The sequence below is a fragment of the Opisthorchis viverrini genome (genome assembly GCF_000715545.1).
Source record: "Opisthorchis viverrini unplaced genomic scaffold opera_v5_31, whole genome shotgun sequence".
NCBI classification, from domain to species: Eukaryota; Metazoa; Platyhelminthes; class Trematoda; order Opisthorchiida; family Opisthorchiidae; genus Opisthorchis; species Opisthorchis viverrini.
In genome coordinates, this window is record NW_008751688.1 from 1,051,257 (window position 1) to 1,073,666 (window position 22,410).

A 22,410-nucleotide genomic window follows, 5' to 3' on the forward strand; every position below is an offset into this window, starting at 1 on the left:
ATTTTCCTCCACGAAGAATAAAAGTATGCATAACTGGCTGGCCTACTGGCTACCCAGTCCTTAGCCGAAGCCGTAAAACTTCCAGTCGTCAGCTGTCCCTTGTTGGTACGAAGCTGATTTTGCCCCATATGGCAACACTGGCAGGCTGCATCCCACTGTGCTGAGCATAATCAGGAGTTCCCAATCTGAAATGCCGTTTGAAATCGTTGCGCCTTGAAACCAGCCTTAACATGGATGGTTAAAAAAGCAGTACAGTGGGGGCAAGCTCAGCACACTTTTACATCCTTCAAAGATATTGGTGCCACTTAGCAGGATGGGTTCGCAAGCATGCAGTTTTCCATAGCATTCAAAACCGAGTGCCATTTGTATGCGCACAACAGGCCACTGTACGCACGGGCAAGTTACAGAGTACAAATTAGCCCAACCTTGTTTCAGTAACACCATTCGAGGAAGGAAATATGCTGTCATAAATAGGTTGAGGTGAGCAAGTACGTTCTGGTAGAAGTAAGTTCATTACGTTGAGTAATGATGGGTAAATCATCATCATCATGATGGGTAAAACGAGGTTATGAATTGTAGAGTCTTCATTAGGAGCAGCCCTACACTGCATATATCGGTCAGTCTGTCCGTTTTTTGTTGGTACTGAATATGGAGCAACTACAGTATGATGGCTACTGTCCGAATCGAGAAGCCTAAGAAAAAGCGTTGGAGAGAAGGAATTCAATTTGGACCTTATAAGTGCAAGTTCATCACTAACTCGGCAGTAACAATATGACTGTGGACATGAATCCCAGGTTAAGTTTGAGTGGTGTGTGACTAGGCTTTTTTACACCTTAGGAGCCAATGATGGGTCGACTTACGTACCGAAATCGCGTCGTCCAGGATGACCATCTGACCTTTGAAACGTGGGCTTTGTTCTATTTTCCTATATGTTGTGGGACTGATAGCCCCTTTTGAAGGCGGATCCGGCTAGTGGTGACCATACTCTGTCTTTTGATATGTGAGCATGTCCTCTCTATGGATGAGAGTTCATAGATATCTGGCAGGGAACACTCTACAAGAGTTTAGGCTCTCTTCAGGAGGGTGGTTATCAAGGGAACCAGTGTAACTCGTCCTCGAAAATGCTTAGCCTGTTCAACAGACATCACAGCAGCCTGTGTCAAGAGCTCCTATCCACTTCACCCCAAGTCCCCTCGGTCAAATGCCATATTCTAGCCTTTTACTCTCCTCTCCCTCTAGATTCACTCAAATCCAACAATACCATGATCAGACTGACTGAGTTTGCACTAGTATGATCCAATATCCCCGAAACATTGATGTTTCGCGACCCATTCTTGGAAAGCCATGTGACCGGTGACCCCCTAGATTTCTGATCAACTCATAACCCTGTTAGCTCAATATCACGGTGGCTCATCATTTGATGAACCTTTTAACTGTTTTATGTTCCCATCCACTTTATTGTAAACTTAAACACGAAACTTCACGGATTTCTCATTTCGGTTGCCAAGTGAATTCTTTGAGTAACCTTATTTAAAACAACCGGGTAGCCTCACCACCAATGTAGCATACAATTGCGGACATTGTTGACGATGTGTCTTATGGGCTAGATGTTGGACCTGGACACTGAGCACCATTTACCGGCCGTAAAATATTATGCGTGATTGTGTGGCTATAACAACTACAGCTTCACCTACAACTCTATTCAGTTAAAAGTGCCAAGGCTTAAGGAAAAACTTAAGGTTAGTTGTCACATAAATCAGAGACCAGGAGTCCACCGCCTTGCGGGGAAAGCCTGTAAGAAAATGATCAACCTATTTTTTTAATTCTACAGACTTCAAGGTATTCGCGGAAAGGAGACCGGGTGCTAAGTGCCTAATTCTCGGTTCTGCTGAATGATTTCTGTTTAGAGTAATAGAGGTGGGAGAACTCAAAGCACGGTTTGGTGTAATTAGGCATAAGAAATGATAGTTAGTTGTCCGTATGACACGAACACCTAACTGCTGTTCATACAGTACTGTTCCTTATGATGAGGATATAAACTGTTTGCACTGCTGATGTACTGCTGATTTTTCTTACAGGAGATCAGATCGATCGTCATTGAATAACCACACTACTCATACTCTTGTCTAAACTGCCTCACCACTATTTCTCCTGTTGTTAAATTTTCAAATAGGGTTTGCTACGTTCACCAACCCAACATCAGACTCAATTTGAACAATCAGGACAGAAAACAGGCTGCTCAAAACAGACTGGGAAGTGTAAAACATGTAGTTCCTTTTCAGTCAAGCAAGTAAAAAAAAACAACGTATGCATCGAATTTCAGTGTCATCTTGCAAAATCAGCTTGAAGTACCTACTTTCACACATCACAGTGTAAAAGTATATCACCTGTGCCTATCTCTGTTGCACGATGATTTACAAAATGGCTTAACCTAGCCTGCCCTAGCTACCATTCGCATCGTTTCCGCTTGACATGCAGCTAGGTAATACGCAGCGTAGGACCATATTGTTCACATCCTGATCCACAAGGAGTCCTTAAACCAAACAACTGTTGATAGATCCAAATAAAACCAACAGAGCAAAGGGGAAACGTGGTTCAAGTGTAGTACCGCCAGTTGTTGATCAGTGGTTGTTGATCTGTTCGCCAAACTTGGCAACTGACTAGCAAACGTCTCGTCACCATATGAAGAGACATTACCAGTGCGCAGTTGTTTGCATCAACCATTTGTCTATGGTAATGACCGTTCTTTCATTGAAAAAAGTTTGGATATACATTAAACCACAGCCACCCTCAAAAGCTTCACGATTCCTGGGAATATGTTAAGCACCCCTTGGGGGTTTTGACCCTCAGATTGGAAACTACGGAAATAGTCCAGTTAGAAATTGTTACGTACATATCTGGCGCATATCTGGCGACGATAGAAGGAATGTGAAATACACCATTGTCAAGGCTGGAAACAGGCTGACGGGTGCCCAAAAAAACTATGTGAAGTCAAAGATGCTGCCCTCTCAGCCTTCATCACTAAGGGGGGGGCGATCAAAACTAGGTCATCTGATGTGCGGTCCTGCTGAAGAAGGTGAGTGCCAAGTACAAGGCAACCACACTACTCTACCGAGAAGTTAGTGCTTTATCAATGTAAGAGGTAATGGGACCGAATTCTCCGCAGCATTCTGGGGATGTGCTGCTAACCATTCTGGATAAGTACGAAAACACTCGAATTTTACTGGAATACACTCATTTGCATACCAATTTGGTTTTGACGGGAAATTCACCTGGGACCCAGCTGTATCTCTCGGGGAGTTTTCAGCAACCTTATGAGTAGTGTATGACGTCTACAACCGACTTTTAATTATAGTGGAGCTTTCTCCGACAGGAAGAAATCCAAAATGAAATATCGCTAGTCAATTTTTATCTTGGGTAAGCTTTGAGCTTTCACGATAGCTTTCACTAGCTGACCAGTACTCAACGGAATCATTAGAAGTTTATTGTGAAGTACCTTTTTGATGAACTGCCTCACCGCTTACAATTGGCCTACAAAGTATTTTTGGTGGCAGATAAATTATCGTACGGACAGGAAGTAACCCATGCTAAACACATCTGGTCACCATGCCGCCTTGCGCACATACTTAGCCTGACAGACATCATAACCCGTCGAGTTGAGGCCAGACCCCGTGTGTTATGTTGCTGCCGCACACGATAAGGAGCGGAGCCGTTGGAACGATGCAAATCGATTTGATTCCGACCCATCATTTGGACTCACCTACACGCGCACGCGCGCACACGCATGCACACGTACGGCGCACGCATGCACACAGCTCTGCTTTGCGTGCTGCTGCGCAGGTCTCAACCTGTGTACAAATCCGTTGGTCGAACCAGCAATACCAGCTAGGACGCGTCAGGGCGGGTCTGCTTCGGCTACACAACAGCAGCAGAAGCAGCTGCATCACCGACATCAGTGTCCACTAACCTGTCCGACAATCGATTGACTCAGCCAGTGAAGCTTGGCTATGCCTTGACCGCCCCGCCCATTAACCAACTTATGGATGGAAAAGAAGCTGAACCGTTAACTGTGAAAGCTGTGAATCATAGCACTAGCCTGATAGGACTGACAACAACCGACAAGCCCGGAATGTGGAAACCGATGGTTATGATGGGGCGATAATAGAATACTTGTCTGTTGAATCAAAAGATCAACTGGAAATGTGTCTAAATGGTGCCTTTCTTCGTCACATCCCCTTCAGAGTTTTTTCTTATGTTCGTTCGCTTTCCACCAGTAGGATGGAATTTGTGGTTTTCGTTGCAAATTACCATCAAGAGCTTAGAATCTCCCGAAGCATGACAGCTGGACCGCTCAATGTTTGAGTCTATCGTTATTTGTGTGGATTATCTGTGGATTAGATAAGCTTGAGCTCAGCCAAGGTGCGGATTTAACACTGTAACTGGGTTATATTCAGAGTTATCAGTTATACGGGAAACCCATTAAATACGACTACCTATCTAACATGAACACAGTTTTCTATAAAGCGTACAGGGGAAAATACTTGAACAGTAAATCGCTAGTATTTCAATAAACAGTTTGATATGAAACTAAATTAAACCAAGTGTGTCATCCTCTTCACTGTGAGCTTTCCTGACTGACACCAACCGTTCGCAATAGACCTTGAGGATTACTCTATCCTCACTCTGCTAAACGACCAGCATGGCTATTACTGCTGTTAAACCCGTCCCCGACTTAACCTATTTCAAGAACGGACACCACCTCAGTCTTAGAGCATTGCGTTTCATGCCATATATCAACTGATCCTGTTCTTCCCAAATTAACATGATCGTTGTGGAAAGATGTGGAAAAGAGCCCTTGGATGAGAACACAAAACATTTGAAAGAAAAACAGATTACAGATGCATCGTGACAGTTTAGATGAGGCCTGTCACCCCTTAAACTGATGCCTGATTACTCTGATCTACTTCTGAAGCATACTGGTCTATGAATTATACAATATGAACAGTCGGCGTCTCTGGTGGATATGACCCATCGGTTACAACACACCAACATGGTCCAAATTCAGTTAGCTTATCCTTCACGTGTTCGAACGCCTGACTTACTGGTCAATAGCCAAATGAATAGCATGAATAATTATGGTCGCGATCAAACACCAAGTGAATGAAACAAAATGTTGTCTCGACTTGTGGTGGAATTTGTTCCTCGTCTACGTACATTAGAAAACGTCCGAGGGCTTGGTACTTATGCGTGCACAGTGCACACAGACACACGAGTCCGCAAACCGATTACGAGCTGGTAAGCTAACCAAGCGTAGCAAAGTTCGCCTAGTCTGCTCTCATCAAGATGTCTCGTAAGTTGTTCGCATGTTGTGGTCGGCAGGATAGCTGGGCGCTACGAGGGGGCGCACACTCCTCACCACCCTCTCAGTTGAAACCAAAACCACAGACAATAGGTTTGATTTTATCCGGGCCCCCAGTACTCTCTGAAGTTGGCACAGACGAAAGTCAAACAGTCCGGTGCCAGTATAAAGGTCGAACTGAGGAGGTGGCACGTGATGTCTAGCTTTTCAGTGGATCCAATATGTGAGCGGTAGCAATGTTTTCATGGCTCACTCGACCACAGACGAGTAGTGCACAGACATCAAAACCAGGTGTCTGGACACAACCGCATGAACGTAAAACAAAAATCCAGGCTAGATAATAATGGTGATAGAGTGTGAGGTCTCTCTCCACGTACGAACCACAGAGCACGCTTTTGTGGCATGATCATGGTATATATTGATCGTATGCTCCATTATCTACCGCTCCAAATTCAAGTTCTCCATTAGTCTGAGGCTATCTGAATCAAGCCGATTCCCGTCTGAGTGAATTGAAATCCCCTTGAAAACGCATCACAGTTGGATATTCGGTCTTCTGATCTCCCTGGAGTGCCACAGTCAAAATCCCGATGATCCGACTGTAAGGTTGTTTAATGGGGTGATTTTCGGCACGAAGCATCTTTAGCACCACATGACTCTTTTCTCATTGAAAAAAGAGAATGAGCTAGTAACTACTACTTGGAAGCTGTTCCAACTCTTGGCTGTGTCAACACGATCACCTAAGTGAGCTAAAAGTTTAGATGTCCATAGGTCCTGATGAATCCAGATATACTGGCCCAAGGATGTTTTCAGTCACATCAGTTTGACCCAGGATATATACGCCCACAGAAAGCAGTAAACAGCTCACCAAAGATAAGTCGGTTCGAACTATCACAATTTTGTTCACCGAAAAATGAGGAACCCAAGTGAGAGGCAGTGGCCTTGTAGGTTTAATTGGTTTTCTGGTTGTTTGAGGAAGTGGGAAATTGGTAAGCTGTGCACTAAAGGCGATAGCTCTGATGCAGTACCGCGCGATGGAGCCCTGTCTGTTTGGGTCCCTAACCATCAATGTTTCATGTCCCGATGTGCCCACCCAAGAACACGATGCCCATCAATCTGACTGAGTTTTCTGTTCGGGGCTCTGTTGCTTTGTTGCCAGACCGTAGACTGTCCGTCCCTCGACAGTTTTAACTCCTCGCACGGGTGGACAAGAGAGCTCTGTCAAGTGAACGGTCATCTGACATGCAAAGTTCTTGTCCTAACCTGCGCAAGCTATGAAACGCAATTAACTAATCTACCACGCCAGATTTCCTTCTAAAAACCAACTGGTGCATCTCAGCGTTACTAATCAAATGCTCCATCAGACTCAGCAATGCTACGAAGACACCGATAGTCAAAAGATAACAGATTCCCTAAATCCCTTACTCTTGGACGCCACGTTTTCGATCCATAAAGCAGTGTGGAATGCACTCCCACCATGTATTCTCTGTCCATGATACACAAATTGACGTCACACTGGCACTCGCGAACGTTCCAGACACCGACGCTTCCACTGACCTGTCAGTGAGCCTACAGGAAGCTTCTGGAATATTTATCCGCAGATAATCTGTTGAACGCTGTATATTCTGAGGTTGTGGGCGCTACGAGTCTTGCCTTGTCTTGTACCATTTTGAAGTCAAGCTGGATCAAACATCTGTTAGTTGCAATGGGATACGATAGCAGAGGCTGATGTTGACAAAGGGCTCACATCCACATTTAATCATCCTAAGGCCATGTTCAACCAGCTGGCGTCAAATTCTCTTCCTCTCATATTGAAAATCTCAAGTTAGTAAAATATAAGATATTAAACAGTCAGCTTTCTCCAGATAATCAGCACAAGCGCTGTGTGCTTTCCGTCGGGTAAGCTCGGAAAGAGCCAAAATGAGGATGGAAGAACAATGGCCACAGTGAAAATGAGATTATCGCTTGTTAAAGTCAAACGTTCTGATGGGATGACATACTAGTAGGTGAACATGCTGCTACTATGGTCAATGAGCAATTCGACCACCATGCTAGTAAGTGGTAGCACGCTGTGCTCAGGCAATGGAGTCTCCGGAACTCATGACAAGTACGAGCAGGCAGAAGCAGGACGTGATTGAAGAAACCACGGTTTTGAAGGACGGAACGGGAATACGAGCTAGGTTTGATGAGTCCAAATGACGCACATCTGTGGTACTGCAATTCCCTGTTTGTACTTGCAGTCATAGCAGGCTGATCACTAGGGTGTGGTGACACGAAACAAATCCACCTGGTAGAAACCAGGCACTGGAACTAACAAAATATACAGTTCACGACCAGTGAATACGGTAAACTCGGCAATACACATTAAACTGGATACCACAACACTGTCAACTCCAGCGCTACAACACTCCCCAATGATCATACTACAACGTAGAGTGGAGCGTACCGGATAAAGGTCTCTGACAGAAAATCTGGCTTATGCATACCACACTAAAGAATAATTATCAAAAATCAGTAACGACATCACAGAAGGATTCAACGAGCCTTGCTCTGCTTAGTCAGTTGAGGATGTAATCAAATGGTTTGGTCAGGATAGTAACCGGTGAGGAATTCGCAGTTGGTCCATTAAGGGGTACAATTTTGTACAGGTACCTACAGTTGACAGTAGCAAAGGACAGTCCAGCTAACCTCATTCTACCTGAGGTTAAAAAGGGGTATATTCTAGTTCCTTGGCTTGCGAAAATCTGTCTAAAGATCTAATGACCGTGTTTCGGATAATTGCAACCTGAACATGCCGGAAGGATGATTCGGAAATTGGACAAATAAAGACAAACGTCGAAGACACAGTTTTCTTCCGAAAATAGAAACAGTGCATCCGGTAGCTTTCGGTGCCAATCTATCTGTCTGAACAATCCAGAGAACAGCTAATGGCTGTTGTATTCACCAGGATGAGATTTACTTTAACCATTTGCCTTGCTGACCATTCCTCATAGGTGGTCGGTACAACCGCACAACAAGTATGTCTATACACATCAGCAAAGGTTCTATTGAGCACTCCAAGAGCAACCCTGGAGATTTTGGCGACTCTCCGATACTCATGCGCGAGTATCTGTAAGGTGCATTGGTAGCTAGGTTTGGAGCGCCACAGACCCCACTCTGAATACCGATTCGATTACTCTTATTGTTGGCCACTGCGGTGGTCATGCTGGTGAGTCAAAATCAATGCGTTAGTTGGTGAGCTCCGTAACGCGATACAGACTAGTTAAAGATCCTATATACACCAAGCTACAAAGGCGAAAGGTCAGTCGGTAAAATCAGAGTTCATACACACTAAAGAGACTGAATCTTACTGTGGTGTGGCGCTTTGCGTACGTCTATGACCTAGTGAACTGCACCGGGGTGGGAGCCCATTTTGACATCCTCAGAGTTCACCCTGCAATTCACCTGCTTACTTGCAGTCAGGCTTTTGAGTCGAAGATTTTTGTCGAAGACCATAATTGTCCCCCTGTCTATGTGCAGGTGGCCTGACTGCGTTCCGCGCAGCCTTGAAGTTCATAACCAAGAATACTCTCAGGTTACATCGGCTGTCACCAGATCACCTTAGATGCTGCATACAGCAGGCCGGGAAAATGGCAACACGCTGCTACGAACGCCCTTGTTCTATTCCCGCCTCATTTTGAGTACCCCATATATGTAGGTTCCAGTACTGTTCACTCTCTACCAGCGTACTGGCAACTTCTGGACAACAGCGCTAAACATCTTGAAGTCAGCTTTCAAACTCCCAAAACCGAACTACATAGCCGCACTTAACATTCACATTGAAACAGGCTGCTCTTGCCCGCAAGCAGGACTTCCAACGCATCGACATATGCTTCCTCCAATAAAAAATGATCCAAACAAATTGACTACCCTGTCGCTCTGTTCTCACTTCAGCTGCGCACCTCTAATGATTCAAAGGTCGCCGCAGATGGACAGAGCGGAGTAAATACTGCACGCAGCCGTCAAATGGGAGCGTCTCTACTTGACTGGATGTCCGTTGGTAGTCGTCTCTGCGGGGGTCTTGAGTAACGTCTGCAAAAGGACCCCTTTGAAGCAAGGTCCATCACTCCCTATTTGGTGTAACTGTTTAGGCCCAATGGATTGTAGCCCTGAATCCATCAGACAGCTTCCATGACATTCTATAGATTCTTTTACTGCAGGTTAAAACCCCAAACGTAGTTGCGACCGCTGGCGATATAAGCATGAAGGTAGGTATGCATAGAGCTGCTGAGGCTCAACTGAATGGTCGTCTTGTTATACACACGAGACGCACGGAGAACGCCTATTTCAGCTGTATGCCGACCACAGACTATATGAACTTCTTGGACGGCGGAAGTCACACGACCACGTACTATCCACCATTGAAGTAGTCTCGAGCCCAAGCAGATCACATAGACACCAGATACCGGTGACGGCAGTAGTGACATACCGCCCCTCCTTATGGAACACTTGTCTGTAATCGTTTTCATCGTGTTTTTTTCTTCATGGACACGAAGTCCATGGACCCAGAACTCTTCTAATGCTTGTCGGTTGATCCGATATTTCAGCATAACGGTCACTATACTTGAAGCTGCATTTGGCGCATGGATATCTCCCTGAGATACAACCGAGCCAGCCTCTTCAAAGTATTTGATCTCTAACAGGACAGTGTCTTCGCTGGAGGCCCGGCGACGGACTACTTTCGGTTGTAACCACATTCCAACTCGCCAAGTAACCAGAAGACAGGTAAAGCTAAGTGTCCATGCTGATCGGGAAGCTTGATAAATTCATAAGGTCAAAGTGGAAAATGGTATTAAAAATAGTCGAGCTGTTCGCAAGTTATTCCACTTGGTTTGTTTGATATGTCTTTTGTCAGTGAAACGATCGCGGACAACAACATTTTCCTGATATCCATCATATAAGAACGTTTGGCCCCTTCAGTTTGCCATCCGCGAATTCGCATCCAGCCTCTGAGACTTTGATAGCAATATAGACGGTGAATATGCGTGCTCCTTCAGCCTCAGCAATGTTCGACTGTGTAGGCCTACACAAGCGGCCCCTCCTGCTGGTTCATTGATAGCCTAACTAGAAACATCACAAAAGAGAGATTCAGCTGGGTTCCAGGTGAGTCTCTCAAAAAAATTAGTTTTCAGATGCGTGTATTTTGCTGACAGTCTAGCTTCTTTTCGTACATCTGGAAGAAAGAGGGTGACTCAGACAACTGGGGCATGATAATGCTGTCCGCTTCCAAAAGACAACTTGCATGAATCTAATAACTACAGAGGCATCAGTTTGACCCACAGTATAGGATGGTTTCTGGCTTCACTGTCCGTAGAAGGCATTTACGGCAGCAGCAGTCTGAGGTGTAACATCCCATTATTAGAATGGTTGTCAATGTCAATCTGTAGTTGGATTGCATTCACTTACTTAGTACGACCTAATCATCTTGCATTCGAATGAAGTGAAACCGTAAACACTAGTTGTGCAACAGTTGCTACCATTGGTATGTATGTTCCGATGTTGTTCATCAGAACCCAGGATAAAACATTTTCTCTGAAAGGGAACGGAGCCCTTGTTCAGAAGTCTTCGTATGCTTAACCATCATTTTTTGGATTTTGTTGACCAACAAAGTCTATGCTCGATAAACTTTGTGGCGTTCTCATTCAGCGCATTTAAAGCTGAAAGGTTAGCACATGCGGGAGTCTGGCCTTTATTAGGTCAGGAGAATTGCCCTCGACCATCTTGGGTTTCGAAATCAAACGGTCGTCATCCATTCAATTCCGATACAGAAGCCCCCCAACCTGGGCCATACAGTGGAGTCATTGTGTATTTTAAAAATGCCTGACGGGTGACGCCCATTGCCCGCAGGAACTGCGTTTCTATTCCGTTGATTTATTAACTGGCCATTTAAATTTCAAATATTATTCCATTTTGCACACGTAACCTTCTGTCCCTAAACCTTATAGTCTGATAGTTCAGCACCTATCTTATCGACATCCATTCCTCCTTTAATGTGATGAGTTGGTGGCGGATGCAAAACCCAACAACGACCAAAAAAGTGTTTGTAGTAATTGTGAGTTTGCTGGTCGCACATAAAAGCGAAGGATGTATGGGAGCGCTGCACTTAGCCGGGGTCGGATTGGTAGCTGGATCGTATTGAGTAGAATCGTTCTGTTGAAAAAATGTTCGTCGATATTTTGCGATATGCATAACAAAGTGGGTTCACTTGACTCAATGGCATCAGAGGCAGTTCGGGCAATGAGGGGGACCAGATAAATAAGTAGAACTGTATGGTTTTTAGACGAGATGTACGGGTACCTCGTATTAATTCAGTCGGTCAAGTACAGCTCGAACACAGCAGACGCGATCACAGGGCCTTGTATTATCAAATTAAGGGCACGGGTACTCGTCACAGCACGCACGGGTGGCCACACGCTGATCAATATGTACCGACCAGGAAACCCGAGACCACAGCCTATCGGTCACATGGCTGTGCCTATGGCCGTCCACTGATGCTTTGCCGTCTCGTGTCCACAGTGCACGCCACTTCAACGTCACAGCCCCACAAACGGACGGGCGGGCGAGTGTGCGTCTGCACGTGCGTGTGCACACGCTAATGTGGCAGAGCCACCAGCTTTGGAACCCGCACGCAACACGCACAGGTGCACGCAATGGCAAGCAAGAGCGCACACGCGCAATCGATTGAGCGAGGATTGCACTAGCTCACACATCGCACACGAACACATGGCTGCTCCCATGGCACGATTGTTTTTATATCAATTGCACATTGATCGATCCACAGCCCAGGAACGGAAGTGTGGCACCTGAACGTAAACCTAAACATGGTTATCACGCACAGCCTACGGTAGTGCAAGCAGAACGGAGGAGCGTGGTTGAATGCTTGCGTACCTGTTTTTGAGGTGGGAGCTTTGGAAGTCTGATTGCTTAATCGACCAGCGCAGCCTCCAAGGTGCAATGGAAAATTGAATGCTCACCAGTAGGGTGAATAACGACCGGAAACTGTTCGTTCCTGACATACTGGCACGTCAATCTAGTGAGCGATTCTGATGGTGCTGACGAGGTGGAGGTGGAACTGCTTTTCTGGGCTTACGGTCGGATGAGAGTGTCAATTCCAGCCAGTCTGAGTAGATTAGGTGTTAAACCCAAATAATACTCGATCGGCGGGATACAATAAGGCAAAGTACACATGGAGACATTATCATTAGTAATGCGGTGACGATCAAAGCATAGCAGAGCTAATTAGGCTTCACTGGGAGATACACCGGAGCACTGGCATAACAAACTTTTCGATAATGTTGAAAATGTCGGGTCGCTTAAGTGAGGAGACTAACTTAGTGCTCAGCATAGCAAGCTGGTGCTCACAGTATTCATTAAAGCGGCTCGTTAATGTAGCTGTTTATTTTGATGACCATCCGAAATCGAATGGAGCTGCTCACGACTCCCAGTAGGCAGGGAACAACTCTATGTTGCGGCTAGACTTTTCAGCATAATTCAACGTTACTTTGGATGACGAATGTTATCATCTGTATGAAATATCCTATGGGACAGTTGTAGCTAAGCCCTCGACCATATGTTAACTTGAAGTTTAAACGATCTCGCCTATCCTGCTTGTTGTTTAGTATGGAATTAAATGAACCACGCATAATGCACGGATACATCGGTGAGGTGAATGGAATACATTAACAAAAGTCACCAGATTTTATAACGTCATCACGGGTTTTCGGAAAACAAATTCCCATCGCACTCCTTGAGAGACTGACGCTTATTTATTCGGGGTTTCGTGCGTCAGTCGAACCACGTGCTAAGTAAACGCATGGATTAGTACGGATAACAGCCATTTTACTTGTCATTTTATTCCAAAATAACGATCGGACAAATCTTCAAGTGCCCAAATAAGGTGGAAATTGTGCTGAAAATGCTGTCAATCACTACCATCGGAAGCAATCCCCAAACAACCGATGTCTTCACTAAGAATAACCTCCACAGAGATGAAAGGAATCACGATAGTATATACTTTTCAGTGTCATGATGTAGCGTCGTGAGTAATGCTATTGTACATAATTCTTGGTTAGAATCACCGCCTACGTTTGTCGCCCGCCAGCTTTTCTGGGAATCAGACTAGCAGCGCTTCGAAGATGACACCTTTTGTGCCCGCCACATTACACGGATAGACGAACGAAGGATAGTCCCAGCACCGTTAGTCTGAGTAATTCACTGTCTCCGATCATTAGTTCAGCTACGTACAACCGAACAGTTGAACGGCACAAAAGGAGGCCGAAAAATTCATCGGCCTTACCAAAAGCCGTGCGTCTTCATGACACGATTTTGTGTGCACAATCGTGGTGGGTTGGGGGGGAGGGGGTTAAGTTGCAGTGTCCATAAAGCGCCCTCTTCCATGTGCACCGTCCATGTATATGGGGAGAATTCCAGTAGGATATTTTTGAAGAGCAAAACCAAGGCACAGTAAATAGCAATAACCGATCCGTTACCGGTAGAGTTTGCAAGTCTGAATGAAACAGTGCAACTCTGTGTCCTACCTGATTACTAACACTTAATCTCACACCCTTTCCCACTACGAAAGCGCCATTTGCAGGTGTATGGCAATGGACAGCTGGTATCAGCTTCCCGAGATTTACGTTGCCATGTCGCCTACACGGTACGAGTCTACGCCTGATAATGTCTAGTGCCATCCCCTCCTATTTCTGGTTTAAAACGAAGATGTACCTACGCACGACGTGAATCATCCCATTGGTCGATTCATAGCTGGGGCATGAAAGGATGGGACGAAAACGCCATGAGGTCAAGACCTTATTGGGTAATTGGCTCTCCTTTACTCTCATTCCTATTGGCTGATCCTAGAAGCAGTGATTTCCTCCTCCCACCCTTCCATTCTGTTTTGGGAATGGTATGACAATGGTTTACGCTATCCAGGTGATTCCGTGGTCCATAAATTTGATTGGAAGTGAGTCCAAACAGGGGTGGGCGCTAGTCCTCTGTTTCTGGCGTCTTAGAATTGACAAATTCCAGCAATTTTTCTTGAGCTTGAATCACGCGACTTGTTTTTTCATTGATCTTAACCTTTTCTCAGGCTCCGTGCACGGATGACCAGGCTTTAACCAAAACAACGCATATTGCCAAAAATGCGCACAAAAACAAGTAAATGAAATCCTTGAAACACTGTCCTTTGTTTGAAACAGTACTGAACAGCACTGAAAAATGAACCTCCTGCGTTAGATTCAGCGCCCACTGATGATTGAGTAAATAATCCATTAAACTTTCAATCTGAATCTCCAGGTGTGAATTCTGATTCACAGACAACAGACCCTTTCAGTTTCACAATTTTCCAAGCTTTAAAAGATAACCCGTTACATCCACCAGAACACATTATAATGTTATATTCACGAAATTTTAGCATATTCACACAGGAAACGTGTCACATGTGTCCAGATCATTTTCTAAAGAACGCGATATCCCTACGGCCACATGCAAGTAGGATAACTGTTGTTTGGTTATGAGGCCACAGTGGATGCTACGATGCGTGAACTCCCTTTAAAGCCTCCCTCCCTGTTTTTAGTGAATATTGGGACATTCATTCAACCAGCACGTGTCAAATTTTGGAGATAAATAATTAAATGTCCATACCTGGATGAATGTGAGATCTTCGTAATGCCTCCCAATAAGTGTGGCGCGACTGCTTCTGTGTTACTGAACTGTTTACCGGATTCAGAGAGGGAAAACAGCAAAACGGACGGGGAACATGGTCTATGTGTGAATCTGAGCGAGGTTGACAAAGCACGAGTCAAAGCGACACAGACACGCAGGCAAACCCAAATGTGTCACTCATGAATCGAATTAGTGTGAAACGAAATCGGGTAATTTTTTTCGAGGAATAAGCCAACCCTATTATTCACTACCTAAGTACGACTTCTGTTCAGCTGTTCTCCGAAATTAGGGCAACTTTGCCTGGAAGCATAAAAACCGAGAGATTCAGCTGGTTCCAGGTGGAAGCATAAAAACCGAGAGATTCAGCTGGGTTCCAGGTGAGTCTCTCGCAAAACCAAATTAGTTTGCATTTCGCTAATTTCGTGCGATTTGGTTTCAAGTAGAACATAAGGTTGACGGAAACTCGGGGACTGCGCCTATCTGATGATCCCCAAGAAGGGCGAAACCGATCATGGACTGTCGAGGAGTTTTCAGCAAACTTATGAGCAGTGCATTACAAAAATACAAATTTTATCATGTTCAAAGGTTGGTCCCATTTGGGAGAAGCGATTAGCTCACCTCTTGTGACAACCGCGAACATTCACGCAGCCATGATAGATGGTTTTATCGGAGGAGGGGTCTTCGATAAAGTTAGCGTAGCCGGAACACAAATCAGCAGTTAGTACATAAGTCTGATTATCTCTGTTCCGGACTGCAAGTGTCTACCTTGAAAAACTTGATACATTGGAGAACTATTGAGAATTTCTGCTCAGGTAAATACCTATTTCAAATCAAGAGGTGTTGATGGGGGACTCAAATGAACCTCAGCCCAGTTGTTTGCCATTCGTGAAACGCATTCACTTGAAGAATAACATAAACAAGTGATTCGGCTGAGATTCACATGAGATTCCCTATCTCAGTTGACCTGCATGTATGTCTAACTTGATATTCATGTACGAAATAATGGGAATTCGGGGCATCTGATGAGCTCCAAATGGTCTTCCGAGGCTTTTTGTCAACCTTAAGAATAGAGCAATTACGTGGAAAATATATCCGCATCTTAATTGTCGTTCCAACTGAGACGTTAAGCTACGTTTTCATGCCCTCATGGCGATGTTTTTTCCCCCAGGGGTTTCCGTTTGGTGAGTTAGTTGACCCAAAGCACACTAGATCTAATTTCGGTCTTTACTATAGTCCAACATCACAGTGATCAAAGAAATAGACCGTGGAACCTACCTACTGTAGGAGCAAGGAACATTGATAGAACATTGAGACAGTCGGGTAGATTAGATCACATCGGCTGCAAGGGGACAGGACATTCGATAAAACCGATGACCTTAGTACCTGACTCGGTGATTTGGTGAGTTAACCCAACTATCAGACCTGTCCAGGTGGCTGAAATTTGTTCACCCTTGTTACGTTTGTTGTTTTTTCATTGTGAAAGCCTTGGTAGAGGCGCGGGAATGAAACTAACATCTTCGATCAGGAGCACATGCGAAGTCAACAAAGTGAGCTGCTAGAGCACATGGTGCTCATATCGGTAGTGAAGTTACGACAGTTTTTGGGGAATTCATGGGAACCACAGTCAAAATAACTTAATTATCATGCACCTGTGTAAGTCAGTAATACCTGACAGAAAATTGGAATCACCAGAACAATTTAGAATGACTGCGACGTGTGAAATGCATACCCATCATAGTCCATCAAAGAACATGTTGCTTTTCATTCCAAACCCCAGCTGGCAAAAGGTTCGCTGGTAACAGGCCATGAGACGAGCACCTGAAATGAAGACAATTCTTGCGCCTTTCCAGCTGGGACCTACGTGGTTCTCCCCACACATGGCAGAAAATGCCATAGTACATGGAACATGACCAATTTCAGGAGGGAGCATGCTGTTGCTTCCTGACTTTTGCCTCCTGCTATATCACCATCTTATGTTCACAAGCAGCACTGAATCCATCCCGCTGATAGCTCTTTATTCGGACATAATGCTTAGATGTGTTTACTTGCATCATATTATTGATGATGCCTTGTTCACTACCGTTATTCCTTTTTTACATCAAGTCCCCATTATTTCCATTCGGGTTGAATGATTTTATCTCCATCAGTGTGTAAGACATCATTGAGTGACCACTGCTTAACCGTTCTGTGGTAACGAACCATAGCATGGTGAGAAGCACGGGGCATTTCCTGAACTGACTAGAATTACTTTTCGTTTCATGAGGCATGGAATCAGAACAGTGAAGTGTTCGAACCGGCTTCGTCTGACCAACGACAGCAGACTTCACGAGGTTGTACCAGCAGTTCCGGAAGAGTGACTTGAAGAATATTCCATCTATGAACCTCACCTCAACGTGCATCTGGTACCAACCCACTGACTCCAAAAGTGACAGTTGTTTCAAATTACGATAACCCTCTACCTTATATGGACCAACATAGGCGAGCGTAAAATTTTGTTATATTTTGCGGTTGTACATGCGCTAATGCTGCCCAATACGTGTGCTCGCGACGTTCATAGAAGATAATCGTTCTGCTGTAACATCCTTTCGGTGCCTGGTTGCCATGCCACCCAAAGGAAGCACGAGGGCTGGAATACTGTCAAGTTGCTCAATCCTAGAAATGGGAAGTCAAGAAGCGGAGGTCGTGTTCCAACCACGGAGCTTCCAGTCAGTAAATTCGCACTCTAACCACCGAGCCATCTCGCCTCCAACGACGTTCAAACCCAGTGCCATTTGTGTGTGCACAAAAGGCCGCTGTATGCACGGGCAAGTTACAGAGCACAAGTTGACCCAACCTTGTTTCAGTAGCACCAATCCAGCAAGGAAGTATGCTGTCACAAGTAGGTTGAGATGAGCAAGTACGTTCTGGTAGAAGTAAGTTCATTACGTTGAATAACGACAGGTAACACGAGGTTATGGATTGTAGTCTTCATTCGGAACAACACTACACTGCATATATCGGTCAATCTGTTCGTTTTTGTTCGTATTGGATATGGAGCAACTATAGTATGATGACTGCTGTCCGAATCGAGAAGCGAAACAGATAGCATTGGAAGAAAGCAAGCTCATCACCAACCCGGCAGTGACGAGGAGACTGAGGACATGAATCCCAGGCTAAGTTTGTGCGGTGTGTAACCAGGTTTTTTTTTACACCTTAGAAGCCACTGATGGGTCGACTTTCGTCCCGAAATCGGTTCGTCCAAGACGGCCGTCTGGCCTTTGAAAAGTTGGTTTTATTCTATTTTCCAACATGTTGTGGGGCTGATGGCCCTTTTTCCAGGTGCACTCGGTCATTGAGGAACAAAATCGTATAACCTCTAGTGAGGTTAGGATGATTTTTTCAGCGATAAAATGTCCGTAAACATTTGGTAGGGAACACTTGATATGGACTGGTGCGGAGAGCGAAATAACTTCGTAGTAGATCGCTGTCACTCGTATTAGTTCGGAGATTTCAGTTTATGCAGAAGGCAGGACTGTGTTGGACAGACACGCACGTGTTCCTTTCGGATAGATTCTACCATCTCCCAATCCACTCTCTTTTCTTCCATTGGTTGGCTTCGTTAGTGACTATCAAAACCCAGTTGGCGCCACATCGCCCGCGGCAACCCGGATCACTCTTCAAAGCATACCACACTTCATGCGGCAGTTTTCTGTTTTTAATCTTTGCTGGGCTTGGAGAAAGTTACATCCAACAATTCGGTAGCACCATCTTGGCCCATCGTTCTGATCCTGCGGTTCTACTGGCTAAAGGGTCACAGCAATATAGAACAAAAGGTAGCTTCACGAGTTTTCAGTCAGTAGTACGAAGCGAGTTGCTTTCTGATCGCCTAGTTTGTTTGGTTGTTTAGTGGCCTATAGCATCACAGGCATGTGATTGTAAAGTGTAAATAGGTGGTGCAACGTATGTACGTGTAGAGTACATTTGTCCGGAAGCATTTTTTGTCCTGATACACATCGGAGGAAGTGCTTAGACCTAGAGATGTGGTGGGAGCTTTCTAGAGGTGACGGTGGTTCAGCATGGGCTTAGCAACCAACAATTATGGCTGGCGGGAGCGAAACGGTCACTCTAACAAAAGCCGCTAATATGTCGTTTCAGAATTTATTTGCGATAGCTGATGGTCTCCGGAGACTGACAACTCCTGTGAAATGATAGCGCCAAGTCGTATCATGCCAGCTTGTTAGGACAGTTCAAACGGAACATGGAGATTTCCTCCTCCTTCTCCTTTGAACTGCTTGTTCAGCTAATCGGATATTAATCAGGATGCGGAATTACACTTGCAGCAAAGAGTTTAGACCATAAAACCACGCTTTAGCAAACACTGACAAAACTTATCCACTCAGTCACTCTTAGAGGGTACGAGAAACTATCGGTGGCACAAATCCTTACCTTAAGGGTCCTATCTAGCAGCCATGCTAGTTGTTTTTTTAGAAAATAAAAGGAACCCTGCAACTAATGATTCGGAGATAAATTTGCCAAAGCCCTTGCTGACAGAATGGTAGAGACTGAAAAGTGAACAGTCGCCTACTGACGAATGTTTTCTCGTAGAAATCCCATTGGATCTTTCTCCTGGAGCCCGCACCCAAGCTGTCTTCCTGGACACTCAAACACCTTTTCAAAACCAACGAAACTTCACTAATTAACGAGGATGATTTTGCTGGATAACATTGATAAATGAGCAGCCCGTTTCCAAATGGCATGCGATTTAGCGTGGGGAACACCCACCTTTTAAAAGCCAGCGTGGGGACTGCTGCTTTTCAACTGAGAGCAACGCGAACGAGTCCCACAACAGTCTGCATCTCACTTTTGGGGCGCTTGTGTTCTACACCACCCCACCCCGTCTGCTGGCGACCGGCACGTTCAGCGCTGCCAAATGACCACAATACCGAGTCCTCTCAAACTCCTTCGCTAAATTGTGTCAAAGACTCACCTATACTTTTCAAGCCTTTTTTGTTCAATAGTCCCCAATCTAAGTAGAAATGATTTGGTGGCAATTACTGTCTGAATTAATCCACTGTTCGATTGGGTTTTCATTATGTCCTGCAAAAGCCCAAACACCCGATCGAATATCTTACTAATCGGTTGTGCTAATGTCTTAGCAGCAAAGTGAAATAACAGGAAACGATTTTTGAATCCTGCCATCTGTTTTTCTTAGCCTACAATCAATTCAGACTCATCCTTTCAACAGTATTATCCTGGCGGGCTTTAAATAGCTGCTAGATGATGTGGCATCTATCACGGCTAAGCACTAATTCCGCAGCCTCGATCGGTTAGTCTCAAGATTCAGAAATCACTTCAGTTGGATCTTGCCTTTGCCCTTTAACGGTTTTCCTTTCTCTTCCTCACATTGTACTCTCCAAAACAGCATTTTTTCCTAACCATAAGAATGACGAACCTTAGCAACTGAAGAGGAAGCAGAACAAAGTACGGGCTGGTTGATACATCTGAACAGTTCAAACTACAGCATTCGCCAACGACCGGACATAGGTCACTAGCGTGGATGTGATTTCCTCGAATGGCATCAAACGAATTCCTGGATCTATACTGCCCTCAGGTGGATGAGAACTTCGAACAACCCACTATAGGTTTAGCACTTCTCAGGTAGGCTTGGTTCGTAGCCTTCATAGGTCCTATTTTGAAAAGGAAAATAGGTTATCTGAAATCCACTAGTCTTGAATACCACCAGCTAACTTGGTAGGAGGCATTGCAAAATACGTACAAGCCGGAGTCGAAATTGGCGGCGATTCGTGATTTATGCCTACCTGACAAACCCCGGGTAAAGGTGAACCCGGTAGAGGGTTGTCTAGAGCTCTCATAGACCTTATGAGTAGTAATGAAACATACGCTGATATATAAAAAATATATGAATAATCGTTCGGCTGTAACACCCTTTCGGTGCCTAGCTACCATGCCACCTGAAGGAAGCACGAGGGCTGGGATACTGCCAGGTCGCCCAGGCCTAGACAGGGGAAGTCGAGTGGCAGAGGTCGGGTTCGAACCACGGACCTTCCGGTCAGTAAATTCGCGCTCTAACCACTTGGGCCATCTCGCCCCCCATACGCTGATACTATGAATATCGCTCCAAGTGATACAGAAGATGGTCTTTGCGCAACATAATCAGCTTGGGAATGTTATAGATGATAGTATCCGTTGAACTACGGCTAGCCTTCCCGTCAACTCCAACCCCTTCATGGAATGACTGCTGGACGTTGTTACATCAGTCGTTGTCTACTTTAAAACTACATTCCTGAGGCTATATCAAAAGCAGATTCATCATATGTCCTAGTCAATCCTACCAACCTGAATTACCGCTTTGTGACACTGACGACTGAAAGTACACATAAATCTGTACGTACGATCCCTCAAAAGGTGAACTGGACCTTTCCTTTGAAAGGATACATGGATAGAGTGTAGGCCTTCAAGGGAGTGTTGCCACAACACATGTCACAGGCCGTTTCGATATCCGATTATTCCACTGGGTTGCAGCGAGCAGCGGTTATATGCCACCAAAAATTTTACTCAGATAGCATGACAAGAAGCCCTGGCTAGCCAAATCGCATGAAGCATATTGATACGTCTCGAAAACAGCCATTCGAAAACGCGCGTGGCGTGTTCGAGGCAGTCCTTCAGTTATGCTGTTAGCCGCAGTGGTTGAGCGCTTCAGCCAACTATATCAACTGTCATCGGGATACAGGTGCCGGTGACCTTGGTGCATTTTCGATGACAAGTTTAGTTAGAAGCCTTCGGTGAATGATGGTTTATCATCAGACAATAGACCTTGTCAACAAAAGGAGAGCTGTGGGCAACACGCAAGTAGACATTAGGCGAAATCACGTATTCTACCAACAACTGCAGTTGTTTATTTGCTAATCAACTGTTATTAGAACATTTGTGACTAAAAATGATTCAGGTAGATGCACGGTCAGAGTATACCAAAAGCCCAGGTCGAATCTCCGTTGCACGGCCTCTGTAACAGACATCAATGAAAACTGTCAAGCCTCACTTAACTCAGACTGGCCAGTATTGTACATAGGAGTAACAGAACAACGGACTGATCATTCAGGTAAGGCACACCAGGAGTTCAACTCAACTTAGTGAACTATGGAGCTGACTAGTAAACTAAGGACCTGTTTGACGAAATCCGAAATAAAATTCCGTAAAAATAAACCCGAATCAAATCAAAATAAACCCGAATCAAAGCGTATGAAGATATACTAGCTCTAACGAAACTATTATTCCTACGTGTGAAGCATCATTTTTTGACTGAAGTTAAAATAACATGTCCGATTAAAAGTGTTTCCGACGGAATTTGGTTG